This window comes from Macrosteles quadrilineatus, unplaced genomic scaffold, assembly GCF_028750875.1.
Source record: "Macrosteles quadrilineatus isolate MER2022 unplaced genomic scaffold, UCM_ALF_1.0 Scaffold_6__1_contigs__length_79288215, whole genome shotgun sequence".
Lineage (NCBI taxonomy): Eukaryota > Metazoa > Arthropoda > Insecta > Hemiptera > Cicadellidae > Macrosteles > Macrosteles quadrilineatus.
Genome location: NW_026542599.1, coordinates 5,329,359 through 5,352,189, shown reverse-complemented (window position 1 = coordinate 5,352,189; position 22,831 = coordinate 5,329,359). Strand labels below are relative to the sequence as shown.

Genomic DNA, 22,831 nt, shown 5'->3' with positions numbered 1-22,831 from the left:
TTGATGCAGTGCTAGATCTGGTAGTAGAGGTGGTCGTAGGAGTCGTTGATGCAGTGCTAGATCTGGTAGTAGAGGTGGTCGTAGGAGTCGTTGATGCAGTGCTAGATCTGGTAGTAGAGGTGGTCGTAGGAGTAGTTGGTGCAGTGCTAGATCTGGTAGTAGAGGTTGTTGTAGGAGTAGTTGATGCAGTGCTAGATCTTGTAGTTGAGGTGGTTGTAGGAGTCGTTGATGCAGTGCTAGATCTGGTTGTTGAAGTGGTTGTAGGAGTAGTTGATGCTGTGCTAGATCTGGTAGTTGAGGTGGTTGTAGGGGTCATTGATGTAGTGCTAGATCTGGTAGTTGATGTTGTTGTAGGAGTAGTTGATGCAGTGCTAGATCTGGTAGTAGAGGTGGTCGTAGGAGTCGTTGATGCAGTGCTAGATCTGGTAGTAGAGGTGGTCGTAGGAGTCGTTGATGCAGTGCTAGATCTGGTAGTAGAGGTGGTCGTAGGAGTAGTTGATGCAGTATTAGATCTGGTAGTAGAGGTGGTCGTAGGAGTAGTTGATGCAGTGCTAGATCTGGTAGTAGATGTGGTCGTAGGAGTCGTTGATGCAGTGCTAGATCTGGTAGTAGAGGTGGTCGTAGGAGTAGTTGATGCAGTGCTAGATCTGGTAGTTGAGGTGGTCGTAGGAGTCGTTGATGCAGTGCTAGATCTGGTTGTAGAGGTGGTCGTAGGAGTAGTTGATGCAGTGCTAGATCTGGTAGTTGACGTGGTCGTAGGGGTCGTTGATGCAGTGCTAGTTCTGGTAGTAGAGCTGGTCGTAGGAGTCGTTGATGCAGTGCTAGATCTGGTACTAGAGGTTGTTGTAGGAGTAGTTGATGCAGTGCTAGATCTGGTAGTAGAGGTGGTCGTAGGATTGGTTGATGCAGTGCTAAATCTGGTTGTTGAGGTGGTTGTAGGAGTAGTTGATGCAGTGCTAGATCTGGTAGTTGAGGTGGTTGTAGGGGTCGTTGAGGCAGTGCTAGATCTGGTAGTTGAGGTGGTTGTAGGAGTAGTTAATGCAGTGCTAGATCTGGTAGTAGATGTGGTCGTAGGAGTCGTTGATGCAGTGCTAGATCTGGTAGTAGAGGTGGTCGTAGGAGTCGTTGATGCAGTGCTAGATCTGGTAGTAGAGGTGGTCGTAGGAGGAGTTGATGCAGTGCTAGATCTGGTAGTAGAGGTGGTCGTAGGAGTAGTTGATGAAGTGCTAGATCTAGTAGGAGATATGGTCGTAGTAGTCGTTGATGCAGTGCTAGATCTGGTAGTAGAGGTGGTTGTAGGAGTAGTTGGTGCAGTGCTAGATCTGGTAGAAGAGGTGGTCGTAGGAGTAGTTGATGCAGTGCTAGATCTGGTAGAAGAGGTGGTCGTAGGAGTAGTTGATGCAGTGCTAGATCTGGTAGTCGAAGTAGTCGTAGGAGTAGTTGATGCAGTGCTAGATCTGGTAGTAGAGGTGGTTGTAGGAGTAGTTGATGCAGTGCTAGATCTGGTAGTCGAAGTAGTCGTAGGAGTAGTTGATGCAGTGCTAGATCTGGTAGTAGAGGTGGTCGTAGGAGTCGTTGATGCAGTGCTAGATCTGGTAGTAGATGTGGTCGTAGGTGTAGTTGATGCAGTGCTAGATCTGGTAGTAGATGTGGTCGTAGGAGTCGTTGATGCAGTGCTAGATCTGGTAGTAGAGGTGGTCGTAGGAGTAGTTGATGCAGTGCTAGATTTGGTAGTAGATGTGGTCGTAGGAGTAGTTGATGCAGTGCTAGATCTAGTAGTAGAGGTGGTCGTAGGAGTAATTGATGCAGTGCTAGATATGGTAGTAGATGTGGTCGGAGGAGTAGTTGATGCAGTGCTAGATCTTGTAGTAGATGTGGTCTTAGGAGTAGTTGATGCAGTGCTAGATCTGGTAGTAGAGGTGGTCGTAGGAGTAGTTGATGCAGTGCTAGATCTGGTAGTAGAGGTGGTCGTAGGAGTAGTTGATGCAGTGCTAGATCTGGTAGTAGAGGTGGTCGTAGGAGTAGTTGATGCAGTGCTAGATCTGGTAGTAGATGTGGTCGTAGGAGTCGTTGATGCAGTGCTAGATCTGGTAGTAGAGGTGGTCGTAGGAGTAGTTGATGCAGTGCTAGATCTGGTAGTTGAGGTGGTCGTAGGAGTCGTTGATGCAGTGCTAGATCTGGTTGTAGAGGTGGTCGTAGGAGTAGTTGATGCAGTGCTAGATCTGGTAGTTGACGTGGTCGTAGGGGTCGTTGATGCAGTGCTAGTTCTGGTAGTAGAGCTGGTCGTAGGAGTCGTTGATTCAGTGCTAGATCTGGTACTAGAGGTTGTTGTAGGAGTAGTTGATGCAGTGCTAGATCTGGTAGTAGAGGTGGTCGTAGGATTGGTTGATGCAGTGCTAAATCTGGTTGTTGAGGTGGTTGTAGGAGTAGTTGATGCAGTGCTAGATCTGGTAGTTGAGGTGGTTGTAGGGGTCGTTGAGGCAGTGCTAGATCTGGTAGTTGAGGTGGTTGTAGGAGTAGTTAATGCAGTGCTAGATCTGGTAGTAGATGTGGTCGTAGGAGTCGTTGATGCAGTGCTAGATCTGGTAGTAGAGGTGGTCGTAGGAGTCGTTGATGCAGTGCTAGATCTGGTAGTAGAGGTGGTCGTAGGAGGAGTTGATGCAGTGCTAGATCTGGTAGTAGAGGTGGTCGTAGGAGTAGTTGATGAAGTGCTAGATCTAGTAGTAGATATGGTTGTAGGAGTCGTTGATGCAGTGCTAGATCTGGTAGTAGAGGTGGTTGTAGGAGTAGTTGGTGCAGTGCTAGATCTGGTAGAAGAGGTGGTCGTAGGAGTAGTTGATGCAGTGCTAGATCTGGTAGTCGAAGTAGTCGTAGGAGTAGTTGATGCAGTGCTAGATCTGGTAGTAGAGGTGGTTGTAGGAGTAGTTGATGCAGTGCTAGATCTGGTAGTCGAAGTAGTCGTAGGAGTAGTTGATGCCGTGCTAGATCTGGTAGTAGAGGTGGTCGTAGGAGTCGTTGATGCAGTGCTAGATCTGGTAGTAGATGTGGTCGTAGGTGTAGTTGATGCAGTGCTAGATCTGGTAGTAGATGTGGTCGTAGGAGTCGTTGATGCAGTGCTAGATCTGGTAGTAGAGGTGGTCGTAGGAGTAGTTGATGCAGTGCTAGATTTGGTAGTAGATGTGGTCGTAGGAGTAGTTGATGCAGTGCTAGATCTGGTAGTAGAGGTGGTCGTAGGAGTAATTGATGCAGTGCTAGATATGGTAGTAGATGTGGTCGTAGGAGTAGTTGATGCAGTGCTAGATCTGGTAGTAGATGTGGTCTTAGGAGTAGTTGATGCAGTGCTAGATCTGGTAGTAGAGGTGGTCGTAGGAGTAGTTGATGCAGTGCTAGATCTGGTAGTAGATGTGGTCGTAGGAGTCGTTGATGCAGTGCTAGATCTGGTAGTAGAGGTGGTCGTAGGAGTCGTTGATGCAGTGCTAGATCTGGTAGTGGAGGTGGTCGTAGGAGTAGTTGATATAGTGCTAGATCTGGTAGTGGAGGTAATAATTGATGCAGTGCTAGATTTGTTAGTTGAAGTGGTGTAAGGCTTTTTCGTACTTGTTTGAGCTTTTCTAGTCTTGTGTTTGTACCAGTGTCGATGTTTGCTTGAGCCGCCTTGTTTATTGTAATTTGCTACTGGAACTCTTTCCCAGCATTTTGGGTTGTTTAATCCTGGAGCTTTTTCACAGGGAATTCCAAGAAATGAATTTTTATTTGTAATCGTTTGTTTTCTTTTTTTATTTTCAGTTTTTACTTTACTTGAATACCATTGTCTGCTTTTGCTTTTTTGGCCTTCCTCATAAGTACTCTTTGCTACTGGAACTCTTTTCCAACAGTTAGGATTGTTTAACCCCGGAGATTTTTCGCAAAGGTTTCCAACAATTCCACTAATAGTTGTGGCTTTAGTCAACCTCTCTAAGCTCGCTGAATACCATTTTCGATGTTTAAGTGAACGTTTCTTCCATGAATTATTTTTTTCGTCAACGTAACGTACATTTGACCTTTTCACCCTTTGGGATAACATAGACTTCTTTCTAATTGAACGATGTTTTGCCTTACATTTACTCGAGTCTTGGCAAGCTCCAATAAACTTAACTATCTTTTCAACTTGCAGAGACGCACTATCGCCTTCGTCCTTTTAACAATACATATTTTTGTTAAAATTTAAAATATTACATCACCTTTATTTATGGCAGTAAAACATCAAACATATGGACCAAAAGAATCAAATATAATGATTTATGCATTCTATAACATTACGTCTTGCTATGTAGGTGATATTGGAAGTTGTTAGTAAATGAACATTCTTGGATTTTTACTTGCTACTTTTGAAACTGTCATGTTTTAATTAATTACTTCATAAAATCTATAACATTCTATTTAATTTCGATGTATATATATCGCTTTTAATTAATTGTATTCCTTACTCCCGTAAGCATACGATGTATATAATTTGGTTCTAGTAAGGTGTATTATTTACCATACTCTATACAGTATTTATATAAAACCTAATACCACTAACTGCCTCAATCAATGAATTACTTTGTTTTGTTTTCTACTGCTTTGACATTTTTATGTTTTAAAAGGGAACAGTCCTGGTCTTGTTACCATATTATAATGTTGACAATTTTGTTAGGTAGCATTATTAATTTATGGCTCAATGACACTTAAATGGCATCCGGGCTTGGCATCGAACTGGCAACCTTCACATTAATTGAGGGCGAGCACTACTGTATAACCAATCGTCTACACAGACAATTCAACTTATGATCACTATTTCTCAAAACCTACGATCCGTAAAACCTAGGAATTGGAAAGGAGATTCCATTTAAGTTGTGCAATGAACATTTTCAGGAAATTTTATTTGGGCCCCAATGGCGTTTAATTTTTTATGCTATTCAATAGATTAAATGAGTAGACATAGATTAAAGAATAACCATAGATTAAATTAAACTGTGGCTATTCTTCTTATTACCCTACTATTTTAGAGGGTTAGACCCCGTCAATTCAAGATGGCGGCTTAACATGCCTATACGGTACAAGCTCTCATCGCTCTAAAACTAATTTGTTCCAATGATTGTGTGCTTTTTGTGGTCTTTACATATTAAAGCTTGCAATGGATGGGGATAAATTGATGTTTATCTCTTATTTAGAAGCTAAAACCACACGCGATAAAGACTAATTTCCGGATTTTAAAAATTATTTTGTAAATACTTATACAAAATAAGTTTTACAGTTATACAGTTATACACACAGTTATACAGTTGTACAGTTATAAGTAAGTGCTTGGTTCATCCAGGGCATAGTTTGGATCTTTGTGAATCTTTGGGTATGTAATAAGTATACAGTATGTGTGTGTAAGATTGTGTATGAAAGTGCAAACTACTGGACAAGAAAGCTGACGTTTTTCAGGAATAGTTTCAGAGATACACAGAGTAACGGTTAACGGAGATACACAGAGTAAATACATAGAGGAATTTAATACCAGAGATACATATGGACCTATTTTTGGAAATTTTTCAAGACTTGCCTAAATCATTCAAGATTGAAAAGTTTTATATGTTTGTAAAAATAGTTCAACCTGCGACCTCTTTCTTAATAAACTACAAACTAATATTATTAGCAATTCAGCTGATCGCCCAATGCAAATCTAATGGAAACTACAAGTTACAAGTTCAACTTGTAACTTGTATTTAATTATGAAACAGGCCCCTGAGATATGTTTTGCATGATTATTATTAGGCTTTTTCTCTAGATTCTGTACAAGTATATTCTGTCCTAATACGCTTCCTCGAGATTATCACATATCGCCATATGTTACCTTATTTCCACAAGGAGCTCCATTGCAAAGTTCTACGTTTTCTTCACCAGCGGTTTCTCTGTAATCCATTGCTTGAGAAGAACTAGTGGTTGTAGATTTTTCTGCTGAATCTCCTTCAAAGCAATCCCCGTTTCCACAGTTTTTATGGACATTCAAAAATTGCATGATTCCAGCAACTTCAGAACCAGAGTCCTAAAATCACATACTTTTGTATAGATTGTGAAAATATTGAATTTATGTAAATTGTTAAATAGATTCTCACTTTTAATATGATTATAGTTGATTTGTTTGAGATGTTATAATGTCATAATTAACATAGAAAAGTGTTAACTATATAGATCCAACCGCTTAAGACACACAGATTTATGTTTTCTGTATCATTATGCAATTATTATGTAGCCTAATGGACTTTTCAAGAGAGGTTTTCAGCCAACTACAAAGACAATTACAAAGTAATTTATGAAGAGAAGTCTATCAAAATAAATTTAAAATATTTGAATAAAACACAGAAATCTATTATTAGGTGCTTTGTCTTCTGTTGAAAAAATCAACGGCAATTTTTGCCAATTCATATATAATCCGGCTTTCATAATGATTGAAGATGCAGTATAGCCTACCATAATAATTTGAGCCAAAATACTGCAGAGGGTTTTAAAATGTTCAATATAAAATATAAAATATTGGAAACACGTTGTTTTGTCCGTGCATCAAACATGAGTAGTAAATCAGTAAATGATGAAATTTACTCGTGTTTCAAACAATATATTAAACTTAATTATTTTAATTAAACTAAACTCAATGGAGTTTTAGATTAATATTATGTATTTTTACAATTCAGATATTAGCGAATTTCCCATATAGGGAATAAGCTGTTACCGTAGTACTCATTGAAAGACCTGGACCCCGGACCGATTTACTTTTACGTTTTTAGGTCCCCAGAGGCCAAAAACACCATCCGTTCAAATTCATATACAGGGTGCAGCAATAAACGATCTATTTTATGCAGCGCACTGTTCAGTGAAAGGTAATCTGAGAGTGGTGGGGTTAGGCTCGTTGGAAAGCCAACACGATACCATTATCTGTGGTCATAGAACATGGTCATCTGAGCAACCTGCGTTTATTATCGAATCAAATAAAAAAAATAATGATTCAGTCATTGCAACTCAGCGGCAGTTCCGTGCGTTCTTTTAATTTGGGCGTCGTGGTTTCCATCAAGTAGCACAATCATGAGGTGGGTTACCAACTTTATAACAACGGCTGCGTTGATAGCCCAAAGTCTAATGGCAAATTGAAGCTTTATCACTGTCGAACCCCTTGGATCGAACTAGGAGCCTCGAGATTCGAAGGCGAGCGCTATAACCACGTAATTATCAATAGCCTATCTAAAACGATTTTAATTGTTCATTTGACGACAATGGGAAATAAGCGTAGATAAAATGTGTTCTGTTCCAAGAACATCCCTCTTGAATATAACAAATGTAAATCTCCTACCTCCTTATTTCCACAAGGTGTGCCATGGCAACGTTCTGCTACGTTTTCCTCATCGGTTGTGTCGTCTGTAGATTCTGTGGCACTCTCGTTACTAGCGATCGTAGATTTTTCTGAAGATTCTTCTTCAAAGCAATGGCCGTTTCCACAATTTTTGGAAACACCCACAGCTCCAGAACCATCGTTCTTAAAAACCACACATTTTTGTTAATCGACTGAGTTATTATTTGATTCATGTAAACTGTTTATAGATTGTAATTTAAAATGAAAATTTAAACGAACAGGGTTAAACAATATCAGTGATAAAGGTCAAATCCTAAAGATCGGATGCCTAAACTTGCCCATTATTTTACGTGTATGAATTAATTGTCTTTCAAAACAAAATTTATTCGAGCTCCTAGGACGTTTATAAATGTAATTTATGAAGAGAAATAGTGGTATATAGTCAATGGTACAGAGCAACACGGAGCAACGATCGTACAGAGCTACAGACCACACCTGTAGTCCGATTTTGATGAAATTTGGCATGTTGGTACCCAATTTTGTGACGTGGGGCCCATATCCCACGCAAGTCGAGAAGACTGCTGAGACAGCATCCCCGAGCCGTGGTGTCTTGGACGAAGGCAGAGGCAGTGAGCTGCGAGACACCGAGTACAGAGAGCGTCAGTACTTCCGCGTCGCGCCGACACGCGATCGGGTAGAGGGTCGGTCGGTACCTTGATATTTTAGTGCAGGGAATATTATTAATTTTGATTTGATAGAGTTTAAGTTAGGGAAGTTCGTTTTTAATTTTCAATAAATAGTTCGTTCGTCTGCTGATTTTGTTGTGCTGTTTTCAACAACCTCGTCACCTCTCACCCAAGCGAGCCCCCCCCCAGTCACAAGGGTAGACGTGACAATTCCATAGAGATACGCCATAACCATCTCTAAGAGTTTTTTTTCATTTTTTATATTTTGATTTTTAATGGTGATTTTCCCATAAAATTCACAAAGGACCGAAAAAATCTAAAATAAACTTTCTCGAAATGCACCAAACGATTTTGATACAAAATTTAGTATATTCTAGCTCTTTAAATTGTGAGCAAAATGGTAGAACTTCGAATCCTGTAAAAATTATGGTTCAAACGTTATTGTAACATATGTTATTTTCCAATAAAAAGCCATAAAATAAAAAAAATGGATTTTTGAAAAAAATCGGTTTTGATTGAAATTTGTATGTGATGGTCCTTATAATTCTTATTAACGTAGTGCAACCTCCAACTGCTGTCAAAATTACTGTTCAAAAGTAAATGCAACTTTTGTGATTTTACCTATCAAATATCAAAGTTACTCTCATCACTTACCCATGATAAAGATTCTTGCCAAGCTAATGGGAGAAAGTATGTGTCAGATTGCAGATACAGTTTATTTTTACGATGTTACTAAAATGTAGATTTGTCTTACCGTAAAGAATTTGCGTAGTGTTGTAATAATGTTGTGTGTACTTATTAATAGTGTTGAAAAGTAGCCCCCAGTTTCATCTCGACAAAGTTGCTGTTTTACTGTAAAATCATTGAGTTAAAACGGCATACCATGTATAAATTGGATGCTTTGTTTTAGTTGAACATTGAACAAATGATATGTTAAAACAAATTAAAAATCTCGTTGTATGAGTGAAACTGTAACAAGATACTAAACATGTCTTTGAAAATGTCATAGAAATTAGTTTTAGGAAAATCAATACTGTCCCTAGAAGCTTTCTCAATATAATATCGCCAACTCTTACCTTATCTCCACAAGGTGTCTCATTGCAAAATTCTGCTCCGATATCTTCATCCATTGCGTCACTTTCGTTACTTGTGATCGTTGACATTTCCGGAGAATCGCCAACGACACATCCACCCTTGCCACAATTCTTTGGTATCTTCAAAAACTTGAAAATTTCTGCAATTTCTGATGCGGCATCCTAAAATAAAACATAAGTTTAGAAGTCTTGTTGGAAGTGTTTGCTTGAAAACAGTTATAAATTAATTGGTTTTAAATTGATGTTTGAATCAGCTTAAACATAAAATCCTATAAATCTACACACATTTAAGAACTTTTGCCCAATAATTGGTTTCTTTATCTTCTAAATAAACATACTTCCACCATTGTTGAATCATTTTCAATTCAATACAATTTGAACGATATTAAATTTAATAAGTTGGACTACCAGTCTATGGATTAATGGGTCTATGTGTTATTCCAGGGTTGGATTGCAACGAAAGAACATTTTAGGTAAATAGAACCAAGCAGAGATTTTAAAGACATCCACAAAACTCAATAAAAATTAATAACAGTAAATAAATGTAAACAATTACCTTCTTTTTGCAATTCAGTCCCTTGCACAATGCGAGATAGCGAGTGACAGTTTCAGTCGTAGTACTTCTCTTAGTAGCTGTTGAACTTTGAGTTGTCTTTTCCGTTAACATTGAAGTAGATTTTGTTATGGTTTTCTGAGTTTGAGTGGTTGTTGTGTATGTTGTAGGAGTAGTTTGAGTCGTTGTAGATGTAGGAGTAGTGGATGTACGAATTGTTGATGTAGGCGTTGTAGTACGAGTTGTTGATGTAGGGGTTGTAGATGTAGGAGTAGTAGATGTACGAGTTGTTGATGTAGGAGTAGTAGATGTACGAGTTGTTGATGTAGGCGTTGTAGATGTAGGAGTAGTAGATGTACGAGTTGTTGATGTAGGCGTTGTAGATGTACGAGTTGTTGATGTAGGCGTTGTAGATGTACGAGTTGTTAATGTAGGGGTTGTAGATGTAGGAGTAGTAGATGTACGAGTTGTTGATGTAGGCGTTGTAGATGTACGAGTTGTTGATATAGGGGTTGTAGATGTAGGAGTAGTAGATGTACGAGTTGTTGATGTAGGCGTTGTAGATGTACGAGTTGTTGATGTAGGAGTAGTAGATGTACGAGTTGTTGATGTAGGCGTTGTAGATGTACGAGTTGTTGATGTAGGAGTAGTAGATGTACGATTTGTTGATGTAGGCGTTGTAGATGTACGAGTTGTTGATGTAGGAGTAGTAGATGTACGAGTTGTAGATGTAGGAGTAGTAGATGTAGGAGTAGTAAATGTACGAGTTGTTGATGTAGGAGTTGTAGATGTACGAGTTGTTAATGTAGAGGTTGTAGATGTAGGAGTAGTAGATGTACCAGTTGTTGATGTAGGCGTTGTAGATGTACGAGTTGTTGATGTGGGCGTTGTAGATGTAGGAGTAGTAAATGTACGAGTTGTTGATGTAGGCGTTGTAGATGTACGAGTTGTTAATGTAGAGGTTGTAGATGTAGGAGTAGTAGATGTACGAGTTGTTGATGTAGGCGTTGTAGATGTACGAGTTGTTGATATAGGGGTTGTAGATGTAGGAGTAGTAGATGTACGAGTTGTTGATGTAGGCGTTGTAGATGTACGAGTTGTTAATGTAGAGGTTGTAGATGTAGGAGTATTAGATGTACGAGTTGTTGATGTAGGCCTAGGCGTTGTAGATGTACGAGTTGTTGATGTAGGCGTTGTAGATGTACGAGTTGTTGATGTAGGCGTTGTAGATGTACGAGTTGTTGATGTAAGGGTTGTAGATGTAGGAGTAGTAGATGTACGAGTTGTTGATGTAGGCGTTGTAGATGTACGAGTTGTTGATGTAGGGATTGTAGATGTAGGAGTAGTAGATGTACGAGTTGTTGATGTGGGCGTTGTTGATGTACGAGTTGTGGATGTAGGCGTTGTTGATGTAAGCGTTGTTGATGCAGGAGTTGTTGATGTTATTGGAGTGGTCTGTGTCTTTACTGTGGTTGTGGTAGGGTTTGTTCTAGGGCCAGTCCCTATCTGCTGTGGGTTTCTTTTGTGTCTGGAATGTCGTACATGACTCCCAGAATCCTCGTGGGCTTCCAAGCCCGGAATGAGGTCTTCATCGATTTTAGTGGATCCTGTGAGTCCCGTTTTCTGTAAAGCAAAAATATAATTTTGATAAAAGGAGATAAGCATTACATAAATTTTATACGACTGTTTAGGTAGAAAACCCCTCTTAGTTTGTTTCTGGCGTTAAGTTACTTATTATTTAATCTTATTTATATATAGTTTGTTTATGTGTTCGTTGGTTCTGTTTGATTCTTTTATTCTTACCTGGTGCCCTATAACACTGGGGTATTTTTTTAGCTGATTTATTTATTTAGGATACAATAATCAACTGAATTTTTTTAAATGTTATGATACCCACCAAAATAATTTAAATTACTTGTAACACTACAAAATATGCTGCTAATTATTGTTATAGTTTTTCAAAGATCGATTGCCTTTTTCATTCACCACCCTAAACATAGTATACGGAGAAAGTATTGTTTTCTTCAAGAGAAATTTTGAGTTTTTGTGGAAATGTCCATTTTGAGCACCTGAAGCCTTCATTTTGTTGTTCGTTATCATATTGGCTGACCTACCAGCTCACCAAATCATTCATTTTTTACATAGTGACCCTCCTCATAAGTGACTAAACAGGGAGGGTCAATACCACGAAAATGAAAAATGCCGATTACAGTAGCAATTCAAACCTTTGAATAAACGAGTACCTACCTACCTTATTGGTTGTCTTCTTTTAATTATCTATATTATTATATAAAAATCTAATGGTGTCTGTCTGTATGTGTATTACTAATGGGTGCAAAAACTACTGAACCAACTGGGCTTAAATTTTACAAAAATATAGCTACCATACCAAGGACCATTATAGGACTATTCACATTTCGATACTGACTGTAGGCTTTGCCCCTTTGGCTTTAAAAGTTCTGAGGTGGACATTTTAAAAGTAAATATTGATTGGTCTCCATGGCTGTGATGAGAACACTAACAATGTTTGTTTACATTTGGTTTGACATTTAAATATAAACAAGAAGAACTGCTAAACTGCATATATCACAATTTCAGACAGCTGATACAAAGAAATGAAATATAATATTTTCCATAAATATGAGGTAGGTTTATTTTAATCTAACCTTTTATCATGGATTATTTATTCTAAAACTATGTCAATGATTATAGAAAAAAAAAAGATTTTATAACCGTTGCTGTATCAACTCCGGCTCTGCTTTGGATTTTTTAAAGTGTCTTAAGTTAATAATCCTAAGTGAAAATAATGTTATTGATATGTTTTCATGGAAACGGTATGAAAATTACAATGTATAAATGTTTTGTATGAATTTGGAGGCTACTTTAAATAAATTCTAACTGCTTCACATGTGTTAGATTAACTTAACATAACTTGCACATCACATTGTTTTTTATACAGGGTGTAAATTAAGTCTGGCACACATTTTTTATCTTTTTTTCTATAGTAGATAGAAGAAATCAATTTGCGGGAATGAATAATAACAAATGTTAGGCACGTTTTACAAATTTTGAAAATAAAAATTCCCTTAAGGGCAAGGGGGGGTGGGGGGTAACTAAAAATTTTCAAATGACAACACCCATCTTGTGACCCCTCATTTTAAAGGCCATTGGAAGACAAATCCAAAGATGTGTCTAAAAAAAATTTTTTTTGCACCCTATCCAAGATGGCGGTTTAAAATGTACTTAGGGTTGAATGGGTAAATTAGGTATGGCACACATTTCTTATCTTTTTTACTCTTTGTAGATAGAAGGAATTAATTTGCGGGACTGAGTAAGAACAAATGTTTGGCACTTTTTCATAATTTTGAAAAAAATCCCCTTAAGGGTAAGTTGGGGGTGGGGGGTAACTAAAAATTTTCAAATGACAACCCCCATCTTGTGACCACTCATTTTCAAGGTATTTGGAAGACAAATTTAACGATGTGTCTGAAAAACCTTTTTTTGCATCCTGTCCAAGATGGCGGCTTTAAATGTGCTTGGGGTTAAACGGGTGGGGTCTGGAACACAATTTTATCTTTTTTGCCATTAATAGATAGAACTTATCCACTCGTGGGACTGAGCCAAAATTAGGCACCTTTTTATTTATTTGAAAAAATCCCCTAAGGGTAAGGGGGGGGGGTAACTAAAAATTTTCAAATGACAACCCCCATCTTGTGACCCCTCATTTTAAAGGTATTCGGAAGAAAAAATTAACGATGTGTCTGAAAATGTTTTTTTTGCATCCTGTCTAATATGGTGGCTTAAAATGTACTTAGCGTTGAACGGGTGAATTAAGTCTGGAACACCTTTTTTCCTTTATACTCTAATGTTTGATAGTGTAAAAATTGATTACCAATACAATAAAATAGAATACCAAATAATTACAATAAAATAGAATACCAAATAATTACAATAATACTACAACCCTACAACAACAAAAACACAATAGCAATCAAAATTAATAGAATTCCTAAACTAAATAATAAATGTAATTGCAATAATCAACTTTACGTACTTGTTAATATTCACAAATGCTCAAACTGATGCCCAAGAGAAACTTGACAGAGCCCCAACCGATTGTAAAATTCGTTTACCACCCTGGACAGCGTTTCTTCATTAATAGATCGTGCTTCCATTATTATTCTTGCTGTGAGATCCTGGATGTTTTCTGGGCGGTTAACAAATACTCTACTTTTTAGGTGGCCCCACAAAAAGTAGTCTAACGGCGTCAAGTCGGGTGATCTGGCAGGCCATTCAATAGCTCCCCGCCTCCCTATCCAACGATCTGGAAAAACTTCGTCCAAGTAATTTCGGACTTCAGCATTATAGTGAGGTGGTGCGCCATCTTGCTGAAACCAAATGTTCTCGTTGACAACATTTTCTTCGTCTTCCGGAGGAAACTCATGGGCAATGGCAGGTACTATCGACTCTCGCAGTAACTCCAGATAACGGTTTCCGTTTAGATTTCCTTCGATCACGAATGGCCCTATTAATTTGGTCCCGACAATGCCTGCCCAAACATTGACTTTTTGGGGATTTTAAATATGGCATTCTTGAGCCCAATGCGGATTTTCAGGAGACCAATACCTATAGTTTTGTCTGTTCACGTGGCCATGAAGACTAAATGAAGCCTCATCTGAAAATACAATTCTATTTTTGAACATTGGATCCAAAGTACACCGTTGCATCATGAGTTCACAGAATTCAATCCTGCGGTCAAAATCGTCCTCGTTCAATTCATGAATTAACTGAACCTTAAAAGGATTAAACTTCTCGGCTTTAAGGGCTTTGTGGACCGACATGTGACTTATCCCAAAGTCATTTCCAATCCTACGTGTCGATGTGTGATGATTTTCTTCAACGCTAAGAAGTATATTCAGTCTAGTTTCTTCAGTGAGTACAGATTTTGGCCTACCACTTCTTGGTTTACTTGCAACATCCCCCGTTTCAGCAAACTTATTACATATCTTAGATACTGTAGCTCGATTAATTTGGCGATCAGGGTACAAGTTGTTAAAAATATCACACGCTTCAAGTTGAGTCCGTTTTTTATCTCCATAGCCAACAATGACAAGAATTTCTATCTTCTGTTTTGTTGTTAACAACGCCATGTTAAAATAAAAATAATAAAAGATGTACTTACGACTACTCCAAAGAAACTACCTACACAGACTGAAGGGGAATAAGGAAAAACTGATAAGATTGTTACCTGATTAGCCTGCAGTCTTAAGAAAGAGGATAGGAATTCCAAGTGAGTGCAACGTCCAAACCTGGAATCTCAATTATCAGATTTATTTACTCAGTGATAAGAGCTACATAAGTTTGTTTATTGCAGTTCGTCCTATTGTCCAAGTTTTTCTGATATAAACTATCAAATCTATTATAACTTTATTTTTGGTAAAAAAATAAAAATGTGTTTCAAACTTAATTTACTTGTTCAACCCTAAGCACATTTTAAGCCGCCATATTGGAAAAAGTGCTTAAAAACATTTTTAGACACATTGTTAAATTGGTCTCTCAAATACCTTTAAAATGAGAGGTCACAAGATGGGGGTTGTCATTTGAAAATTTTTAGTTGCCCCCCCCTTACCCTTAGGGGATTTTTTCAAATAAATAAAAAGGTGCCTAATTTTGGCTCAGTCCCACGAGTGGATAAATTCTATCTATTAATGGCAAAAAAGATAAAATTGTGTTCCAGACCCCACCCGTTTAACCCCAAGCACATTTAAAGCCGCCATCTTGGACAGGATACAAAAAAAAAAAAATTTCAGACACATCGTTAAATTTGTCTTCCAAATACCTTGAAAATGAGTGGTCACAAGATGGGGGTTGTCATTTGAAAATTTTTAGTTACCCCCCACCACCACCTTACCCTTAAGGGGATTTTTTTTTCAAAATTATGAAAAAGTGCCAAACATTTGTTCTTACTCAGTCCAGCAAATTAATTCCTTCTATCTACAAAGAGTAAAAAAGATAAGAAATGTGTGCCATACCTAATTTACCCATTCAACCCTAAGTACATTTTAAACCACCATCTTGGATAGGGTGCAAAAAAAATTTTTTTAGACACATCTTTGGATTTGTCTTCCAATGACCTTTAAAATGAGGGGTCACAAGATGGGGGTTGTCATTTGAAAATTTTTAGTTACCCCCCACCCCCCCTTGCCCTTAAGGGAATTTTTATTTTCAAAATTTGTAAAAAGTGCCTAACATTTGTTATTAATCATTCCCGCAAATTGATTTCTTCTATCTACTATAGAAAAAAAGATAACAAATGTGTGCCAGACTTAATTTACACCCTGTATGTATATTTAGGTAAATTAAGTTATTGTGTTTTGCTAAACCTATGCTTAAATTAAACTAAAGAATATCATCAATAACTAAATTGTCGTTGATTTTTGTTTTCTAAAATCTGTTGTATATGTGTAACTATATTCAATTATCAAATGGTAATACAAAATACTCTTATTTTATCTTAACATAGCTTTCAGTTTACATTTACTTTATTTGATACATTTTTGTGTTTTGCCACACCACTGATTAAATTAAACCAAGGAAAATATCATAAAACTAAGCAGTACACAGTGTTCTTTTGTTTCTAAAATCAATGAAATATCTGTTACTATGTTTTCTTAATGGTAAGTATGAAAATGTAAAGGCAATGGACGATGGAACTGATTAAAAGAACTGGTTTGTATATTAAGTTGTTTGTTGATATTTTTGTATAGTCGAATCAGAGATTCAATCAAACATACTGTATTTGCTATTACATTTTTTAGTCCTTGATGCTTTGACAATCATATTAGTTTTGTCTGCTGTCTTTAATACTAAATTATTTGTTTGACATTTTTTATAGTACAAGATATAGTTTCTTTAATATTTCAAAATACTGTATTGATAAGGCACAGCAATATTTCTAAAGTTTATAACAGCTGACTTAGTTTCGCTAATGATTTATTGTGAGTGAAAAAACTGAAGATGAAAAGATTTGTGATCTATAATATTAAAACGAAACAGTGTTTTTTTATTTCACGATTCTGAATCAACCACTCGGCGGATTTTCATGATTTTTGTGTTGAAAGAAAGACAATTTTGAGAACTAGGGAATGTCGAAGCCATAAATTTAGTTTAGGGTCCCAGTTTTTTAGAAATTAAGTTTTAATTTTTAAAAAGTCTAGCAGCCGACGCTAAGATTCTAAACTAGCTTTTGGCATAAAATAATTTGCTTAACATAACAGCTGTAAACATTCAGCTTTTGTGTCACAAATTCAGCGTTTGGATACAAATGTAAAGACATACTTAGGGTTGACTTATTTATACTATGTGTAATGCTAATCGTTGATACGTTCAATTCTTCTGTAAGAGGATGGCAGATTAATTAAATATACATAGTAAAATACTAAGATGTTCAAATTATTTTTTAAAGCAATCTCTGTAATCTCCGATTTGTTTTAGAGCAATATAATTTGTTTTAACTAACAGCTGGTTAAATATAAACTATGGAACCATGAGGTTATTTTATTTACTCTTATTTTGTCATTGATTATAGGAAATAAGTAAGATTAGTAGAGATAATTAGACCACAGTTTAAAATAGTTTAGACCAAAATTAATTAAACCACAGTACAAATCGAGGCTCTGTACACGAGTCTTAATAAAAAAGGATAAATGCAAATTATTTTACTGCTCCACTTTTCAAGGCAAGATAACATAGAAAAATAACAATGTTTACATGTTTTAATTCTTCATGGTAGCTTTTTGTTTACAATTGTTTGTCTGCTTTAACTTTGTTTGGAATAGGCCCGGAAATATTGATGTCATAAAAAGAACATAAAGAATAATCAGGAATCACGATTTTAAATTACCACCACAACCTCAGCCGGGTTTTATACAAAGATAAACAGATGGATGACATAGATTGAACACAACGTCAACATTGACCTAGGATACTGGAATTAGTCAAACCATCCTTTTATGAAATCCTGTTCAGTTGTGGTTACGTTTGGGGGTGCCTATATCAGTGCCCCAAAACGTGAAAATATCACTTTTATTTCAACTATGAATATATTGTAGTTTAAATTAACTAATATGGGAAATTACGATGTACATTTTTTCAATGAGGGTGGGTAATTATCAACGATAGAACTGATAACCGTATGGATAATAAACATTGACAATTACATCATTAGCTTTACTAGCGTGTTTACTTTTTATATTCCTGCTACATGTGACCAGTTCTTTTTTTCAAATTAATTTTATTTTAACCAAACAGCTGTTTCAAAGCAAACTGTTATTGTTTTTACTTTTCTTTGTTTACACTTATTTATTTAGCAATTAATGCAGTGAAATTGATATAAAGGATAGGTGTGACGATTAGTTTTGGTGTTAGTACACCAAAGTTAAATTATGTGTATTGCGAATTTTATTGGATATTATCGTTTTATTTTAGGTCGTTTCTATTCAGACCTACTGGAAATTGTGTATAGTAGTTGTATTATGGAAGAGGCAGGTATGCTATGGAAGGTGGTATCGTTGACTAGGTCTATACACTTCTCAATTGACTAATTACTCTCTCTACTGTAGGCTACTTATAATCAGTGTGCGTCTGTGCGAATCGGCTGCAAATCTCACTTCAACGCTTTTCACATCGTAAAAATTGCAGAATTGCTGTTTTATTGTTAAATTATCGGATTTAAAATGCATATCGTATAGGCCTATGATGAAATAAAAACATATTTGTCACACATTTGTATAAAAGATGGTTTTTCACATTAAAACTGCAAGAAACTTTGTCTTTATATGTGTAAACTAGCTGATCTGAATTGTACACGGTTTTAACTGACTACTGAATTCCCGTACGTAGGACGGGCTAACGCCTCGTTTAATATAAAGAAGAGTTTAATATAAAGATATTTAAATTTAATAATTAGTATTTTTGCAACTTCAAAATTGAAATTTAAAATGTCAATAATAAATTAAACGATGTGTAATTAAGGGAGATGAAGGTAAATCTGGTAAATCATGTTATGTCAAAGTTTTACTTGAAGATTTGGTCAGTTTTTCTCATATCAGCCTACACAAGATTTAAAATTAATCAAAACCAAAATGGTGGTATCCTCTACTTACCAGATTTAAAAGTCATAACTTTAAACGTTTCTATTAAGGCCATAAAAGATGAATTTTGTTTCTAAAAGCGTTGGCGGATGTGTAACTATTATATGCAAGAGATAAAGGTTAAAATGTTTCTATTTTGTGTCCTCTTCCCGTTGCAAAGCACGGGTACAACAGCTAGTTTTTTTAATAAATATTTAATAATGTTAGAACCGTCAGTGCCGGTATGTAAATTTAACGAAACAAGTTATAAGCAATAAGATTTTTATTTGAGGGAATCAATATTTTATCCCCACCAAAACTCGGCCTATGTAATTTTTATTGAGTACGCTCACTAATGAAATTAAACTTGTTTTGATTTATACCTGGTTAAGACATCCATCTGAGTTCTTGCATGGTTGTTCAAGTCCTTTCCCCAAGGCTTCTGCATTCTGAGATATAACCTGGAGAGTAATAAACACACGACCAAATCAACACTTGAGAAATTTAACTACAGGTGAATATTAATCAGGCGATAATCAGATGTTTCTTAATGTTCTAACTCTTGTCACATATAAAATGAAATCAACGCGAGAAGACTGTGAACTAGGTTTATGAACGGGTTTATTAAATTCTGATCACACAAAAGATTAAGGTGCAAATACTTAATACCAAATCAATTTGCCTTGTTGCAAATCTCAATTAAATATCTAGAAGAAATTGTTTCTCATTTAATTCGTTCAGATTTCATACTGGAATATAACGGTAAAATTATTATACAGCAAAATGAGCTGTTTCTCCCTTGAGTTTTACGTTTTGTGAAGATCAATCTGAATTTTAAAACTTTACTTTACTTACAGCTTTCAACAGTGTTTGTCTGCTTTACGTCTATTGAACTTTGTATTATAAGATAAGAAGTGTTGCAAAAAGTGGTGTGATTTCTCCAACGTACATTTCATTTCATAGTTTCAAAGTATTATATTGTCTGTGGTTTCACTGTTATTGACTGACTGGGTTGCTGAGTGGTTATATTGCTCCTTCAAAACTAAAGGAACCTAGTTCAATCCGAACAAGATCGATGCTAGATACAAATGCCTTTTGTCACTAGATGCTATAATTAATTATGCCTTCTAACAAAAATCTGAAGTTGCTAACTAACTGTGGAACGTGGTTTCATAGGGTGGTAATTAGTTCTTCCCGTTTTTGACCCTCAAAACAAAATGTTTTACAAATCTCTCTCTCTCTGTGTAATTTAAAAGATATAGATATATCTTTGTGATTTTTATCTTTTATGTCGTTATGAAGACATAAAAAACCAGTAGTTTAGTTTATTGAAGAGTTGTTTTAAGAGTAATGGTTATGGGAAATATGTCATAAAACAGTAAATATTTTTTTTTAAATCCCATGTTATTGTCATGGAGATTAAGATAACTATTGCGGTTTGCTTGTTTATGGATGTATTTTGATAAAATTTAACAAACTTACTTATATCATACTAAGCTTTGTACCAAACATTTAACTAAAAAACACGCCTTATTACGCTCCCTGTGGCAGTAATCCTAAATACTTCTTAATCCTAATGTTTTTTAAATAGGGAATAAATCTGACAAGTTTAAGGAAATAGCTTAGCGAAAATCCAATCAGATAATAATTCACTTGGTCTTCAGGTTCACTGTGGCGCGGGTCCCTGTTTTTTTTTGTAGGATCCTAAGCCTGTCCTGTTCTTAAAACGTTGTCTTTCGTTAAAAATCATCATTGACTGATGATAAACAATTGACATCTGGGTCCGGGATCAACCCCGCTGAGATCGACTACAGTCTATAACTACTATAACTTTTCAGCAACGTTTCTATAACTACTCAGCAACCCAGAGAAAAACTTATTACAGTAAAAAAATAAAGTCAACATAAATACAATAAAGAAATAACTTGAATGTAACATAATTGTAGTACGATCTTCATGAGTGGTTGATATGAAAATTTCTGAATCTAGGCTACGTTGAACAGTGTTAAAAACATTTAAACAAATTGTTGTTTTATTATATTTTAAATAATTTCTCCAAGATGTTCAAATAGTTAGAATTAAATTTCAATTTAAATAATAATTATTACAAACATAAACAAGTGACTTACCAGGGAAGGAATTATGAGCAGGAGTACCAGTTGACTGACTACCATTGCCCAGACGTGACTATCTTTGCCAGTTCAGTCAATATCACTGCCAAATAAGAATACGTGACTTTGGACAGATGGCAAATTGCAAAGTTATAACACGTGGTTTAAACAGTCTGCATGAACTCACCTCCATTATTGAACGAGTTAACGTCACAAAAAATGTTATTGTTATTACACTGCAAAGCATTTTTTGTGAAATTAAGAAGTAAAATACGACACTCATCTTCCGATTCTTAATTATGCATTGGAAAAATTCACCTTTGGAAGATTTTTTGAGTTTGCTGAAATTTGTATCCCCAGAAAAGATGTACGAATATGTTTTATTATGTTATTAGTATTCAAATAAAATGTCTATCATCACTAGAATACAGTAACCATATTTGAACACAAGTGACAACAAACAACCTTGTCGATATTTAATACAGTTTATCGTATGGAATTGTACATCTACTTATGGTTGATATGTTATGCGTGTGGAAACACTATGATCTATTTTTTTAATAAGGGACCGAGCCATGGCTCGGTTCGGTATATTTCATTTCGACTATGAAAACAATATAAAGGAAACTCACGTTAAGACGTGAGTCAACGTCAAGGCTGCATGTGATGCCGTGTTGCAAAGTTTACATCTTTTTGGCTTTTATTATTTTATCATGAAAATACGATTATGTTTACTGATTGTAAGGGGTTTGTTTTATTTCTCAGTACTAATCTAAATCTTCCTTTAAATAAAAGTAAAACTTCAGCATGAGTATATTCTCTAAAATACTCTCGTATGATGGATTAGTTGAAGACAGATAAGTCCGATTCAAGCGTATATTGTTTACTATAACGATTATTGTAATACAATCAACTTTAATACTAATTAAACTGAATACTGCTGTCCAAATTATGTAAATTATAAAAAAGAGTGCATAAGAATTGTAAATCTAACCTTAAATAAGAGTTTAAAAAAAGTAGTTGAAGTGCACTCAAACGTCACCAACACAGAACACTCATCAACACTTGCTCTATTTCCCCCTATATCTAGTAATCTTTGGTGTAATATTTTTTCAATAGTTTCTCCTGGTGTTTTTCATTTGTACTGAATTCTGTAATTTTCTTGTTATAAACACATAGTATAAGTCTTTTGTTTACTTTTTCCTTGTTATTTTGTTCAACCAACATATATACTAACATATATACCAACATATATACTTGGCAATCCGTAAGGCCAATGTAAAATCTTTTAGTGAGTTGTGTAGAGAAATACTGCACGGATTTTCATGTGGTAGTGGCTGTCACCAGTCATGTTTTAGGGTTAAAAGCCCCTAATTCCAAAAATTAGTCAAAATCCTTCCGCTGGATTTATAGATATATATTTTCAGACAGACAGACTTTGCTCGTATTAGAGTATAGTGATCAGTGAGTGAGTGGTATTTGACTTGTATTTATCTTTAAATATATATTGTTTGTGAATTTAGTATACAATAATTTATAAATAAAAAACTTTTTTAAAACAAAACGTTTTTAACCGCACTAAAAAGTAGAAAATAATTTACAGATATGTGGAGAGCATAAATACTTGTAAGATTTAAAACAAAAACGTGGGGTGAAGTAGGTGATAGATAATTATTTACAATTACCTTCACATATTGAACAAATGTATTATTATCAATTGCATGCACCCCACGTTTTTCGTTTTAAATCTTACAAGTATTTGTACTCTCCACATATTTATAAATTATTTTCTACTTTTTAGTGCGTTTAAAAACGTATTGTCTTAAAAAAGTTTTTTATTTATAAATTATTTTATACTTTTTAGTTATAGTTTATAAAGAATCTCTTGGGAGCATAACCTGTACC

General features: G+C 35.7%; 1 protein-coding gene across 2 annotated transcripts in view; it reads left to right on the top strand.

Moving 5' to 3' along the window:
- Positions 1–22,831, top strand: part of LOC128996389 (uncharacterized) — a 154,523-nt gene that overhangs the window by 43,826 nt on the left and 87,866 nt on the right. The gene's annotated exons all lie outside the window — the stretch shown is intronic.